The following is a 4,448-nucleotide window of genomic DNA, read 5'->3' on the forward strand; positions in this document are numbered from 1 at the left end:
CCAAAGTTAATGGGACTAATGTTTGTAAGGCCAATGGTGAGATTTCAAATAAACAAATAACAGAACTTTACATGGAGCCAATTTAGAAAATGCTATTGAGGTTTGCAAAGAGTTGTGAAGTTTTTTGTAAGATATATGACGACCGTTAGTATACCCTTCTTAATCATACTTTTATTATAAAGTTTTTCTTTTGTCTAGTATAGGTAGGTGTTTTACGATAAGCGTATACTCTTTTTCCAGGATCTACTAAGTACATGACGTCATTCAAGTATCGAGCTACTCTGACATGCTATTATTAATAGGAAAGTGTCACGCAAAAAAATCGACGCCATCCATTGACCTACCAACTTCATGGCTTAATGGAAGATTTCTATCAAAATTTCCTAATTGTGGAACAAGTATATATGGCCGAACGTTGGGCCAGACCGATACTTAAGTGTCCCTTCACCTTGGATTGCATTCCAAATATCTAATGAAAACTGTCACCCTAAATCGAATTACTTTGGATGAAAACTGTTTAAAATGCAAGTTAGTCCATGTGGTGCAATTGTAAGCATGTTCTTCTTGCATGCAAAAGGTCCTGGTTTCCATTTTCAGTTTCGACCAAACACCAAAAACTTTAGGAGAAGCCATTCTGAATTGAGCGATTGGGTTTACTTGGGCATCAGAACTCAAGCGCCGCCGATGGCTGATGGTCGCTCACCGCTTGTATTCAACGACCGTGGGATCAATATAAATCTCAAATATTATCGGGGAAATGTCCTAATGACAGTATTGAAACCCAAAGCAGACAAACATTTCGGCCGCATGCGTCAACCATGAATGGTTTAAAAAGAAGGTCCCTCGCTTCATTTCTACCGCACAATGGCCACCAAAATCTCCGGATCTCAACCCCTTAGACTTTTGCGCCTGGAGCATTTCGGAGAGTAAGCCTGGTACAAAAAATAACAGAGTGTCAACTAGCGCTTCGCTTGGAATGGGCCAAAATACCGCAGAGCCACTGTCGTGCCAATTCGAACTAAACTGATTCTAAACTTCGACAAAAACCCAACGAGTTTTTCGGTGTTAGATTATATCCTCTCAGTAATACTGGTGACATTTCTTAGTGTTTCCAAGCTTCTCTAAATTGTTTCACCGTAATGTAAAATGCCGTTCGGTTTCGGCTATAAAAAGGAGGTCCCTTATCATTGAGCTGAATATAGAATCGGGCAGCACTCAGTGATCAGAGAACACATTGGGTTGAATTATCTATGTGAGCCTGAAATAACGGACTCCCACTATACCTATCGCTGACTCTACATTGTTGTGGTCATAGGTTAAATTCCAGTTTCGGCCGGACACCATTACCTCCTATCTCTGATTCCTAGGATTTCAATGTCTATCTAAGGGCCTCCCAAAATCAGTTATGTTTCATACGAGGGGTGCCTTTTATATTCAGGGATTAGAGAACAAAAACACATATTAGAAAACGAAAATCACTTTATTGTTTTTCAAATTATTCCCCTTAAGATCTTTACAAACTTGCATGCGATTGAATAAAGTGTCGATGCACTTTTGCTAGAGGCATGTTTTGGAGATGCATTCTGAAAGCATAAACTGCTTCTTCAGGTGTTGCAAATCGTTGACCTCTCATTTTATTTTTTTTACGTAGGGAAGCAAAAAAGAGCCATTTGGTGCCAATTCAGGACTATACGGCGGTTGACCTATAAAATCGATGTTTCAAGTGTTCCAAAATGCGGATGCTTGAGCCGATGTTTAAGCATTCGCCTTATGGTGATGAAGAGTGAGTCGTTTTCGGCGTTTGGTTTTCCTAATTTCGGGGAAAACAACTGCACTGAAAAAAATATTGTCGTGAGGTCAAAGATTTCATGTCTTTAAAAAACGAATGCGAATTTTGCTTAGCATAGAAGATGGATTTCTCTAATGTAAAGATTTTTTCCTTGTCCAAAAGTCGATAAACTTTTTAATGAAGTCGTAATGTCCTTATAATTAAATGATTTGACTTAAAAATGGGTATCATAACATGAAAGAAAAAATTTTTGGGCTAAGGTCAACTTGACTTTAATAATTATGAAAAATTCTTTAAAATTAACGGAATTGTCTTTAAAGCAAAAAAATCGTTCCAATATAGTACATGTTTTTCAACACTTTATTCCAAAAACGTTTTTACTTGACACATGGCATAATTTCTATTGGAAGTCGAGTCTGAATTTGGAAAATAAACTCGTCGTCGTCGTTTTTAAAGGACTTTGATAGCATATGAAGAAAAAAAGCTGAAAAAATGAAAAATTAAAATTTGCTTCCTAGAAGCAAGTACACAAAACCCAAATTTAAATGATAATTGTGTCTTAAAATAAATCTTACCTGTATTCTCCGCTTCTTTGGCTCGAAATCAATACCAATTTTTTTAAAGTAAAGACAACATTTTTGGAACCGGGCATGTTTTTTGTTTCAGTGTGGCAAACAAATGACTGTGTATCACTCAGAATTTATTGTTTTGCGTTGATATACACCCTCAAAAAAAATCGCTTCTATTGCATATACCCCCAAATACATTCTGCATATATATTTTCAAAATTGGTCCACAAAAATACTGTTTGTATTGTTCAAAAATATTATGTTTCACCTTAGGCATACACTGGTAGATACAATTTTTAATGGAATTTTGTTTGTTTGTATATATTTTTAAGGCCCCAATAGGTTACCTCCATTTCTTTACTTGCAGCATACTCTCTCGGTTTCTCTTTCTAAACTCATATATATTTATAGGCGATTTCTAAACATATATGTTAATATGCTCTAACATGTTAACATATACACCCAGAAAAAATGTCTTCGAAAATAAAGGAAAAAATGTTCATCAATTTAGTTTAGCTATTTTATTTCCATTCAGTTAAATTTTTGTTTGAAATAATAAAATTTACTTGTTTCAGTAAAAAAAATCCTAAACTGAAAGCAGTTAGGAATAGTTCATTAACTAGAATAAGGCATGGCATTTTACTAATACTGTTTTCTTCGCTGGGTATAAGAATTTACTACTGAAAAAGAAAATTTTATTCACTAATAGCAAAGCATTCGTAAAAATAAACAAAAACCGAACTAAAACCAAGTTTCCTCAAATTTAGTAAGATTTCTTATAAAATGATATTCTGACTTCCTTTATTATAGAAAGCTTATCATACATACGAATAACACTTGGCATAGAAAAATATTTTAGTTCATTCGTACTAAGAAGTATTCAATCCTTTCAAAATTTAAGGAAACACACTTGTTAGAATATAGGAAAATTTCCTACATTTCTTTTATCTACCTGTAATCGATACCTGTCATCGATGTAATCGATGTGTTTGCGCGTGGGTTGTTTTTTTAGTTGCACCCAGAAAAAAGTGACCCCTTCTTTAAGTTAAAATGAACTCATTGTGAAGAAAGTTGAACTTCGTATAGCGCCAAAGACATTTTTATTTGTTTGAACGATGTGATTTTCGTAGAAATTAGGTATGATGCATTCCATATATTAGTTAACATTTTCCTATATTTATGTACCACTATACTACAGAATGAAAAAATTTAACTGATTTGAATTCATATATGGAATGATTTTATTGAAATATTTCATTCATTTGGACAAATCTTACACATTTGTGGTAAAACTTTTACTTCATAATTAGAACTGCTTACCTTCGTTTTTAAATACAATTTTATTTATTTATATAAGCAATTTTATCTTCAATAAAAGACATGTTTTATTAATATATTGAATATATTTATTAAGAATCAACCATGTGATATTATCAACTGTAAAACGCACTTTTTCTTCTTCTTGTACTTTTCACTTTTAGTAAGTTGCTGCCCAACGATTTTGTCCTCCTTTTACAATTTCAATACCTACAAATATAAAAAATCATAAACCATTTTTGTTACAAAAGGTTAGCGTCACTGAATATTACCTGATAATTGAATTCCAAATAATTGAAGATTCCAAAATGAAGACAAATGAAAGGGTTGTTATTCTGCTGGTGTTTTCTTTCTTTATACACCATCACGAACATTGATAGATTTATTTTCAAAAAACGAAAATTTTCCTCACTAATTTAAAATAACAAATATTTTATATATTTTATTTGTTATTTATTATATTATTTTTTAACAATCTCTCCGTATACCAAAACAACGCGATTCCAACTAAAAAAACAACCCACGCGCAAACATATCGATTACACCCACGCGCAAACACATCGATTACGATGACAGGTATCGATTACAGGTAGACAAGTGTTGTTCGTATGTATGAAAAACTTTCTATTATAAAGGAAGTCGCAATTATCATTTTATAAGAAATTTTACTAATTTTGAGGAAACTTGGTTTTAGTTCGGGTTTTGTTTATTTTTACGAATGCTTTGTTATCGGTGAATAAAATTTTCTTGTTCAGTAGTAAATTCTTATACCC

General features: G+C 33.0%; 1 long non-coding RNA gene across 1 annotated transcript; it reads right to left on the minus strand.

Annotated features, from left to right (window-relative positions):
* Positions 1-3,741: 3,741 nt before the first annotated feature.
* LOC142238944 (uncharacterized) lies at positions 3,742-4,142 on the minus strand. Its single transcript, XR_012722873.1, has 2 exons — positions 3,948-4,142; positions 3,742-3,885 (listed from the first exon to the last, which is right to left on the minus strand). It is a non-coding gene; the product is annotated as an uncharacterized LOC142238944 (long non-coding RNA).
* Positions 4,143-4,448: the final 306 nt, after the last annotated feature.

Source organism: Haematobia irritans, chromosome 1 (assembly GCF_050003625.1).
Source record: "Haematobia irritans isolate KBUSLIRL chromosome 1, ASM5000362v1, whole genome shotgun sequence".
NCBI lineage: Eukaryota > Metazoa > Arthropoda > Insecta > Diptera > Muscidae > Haematobia > Haematobia irritans.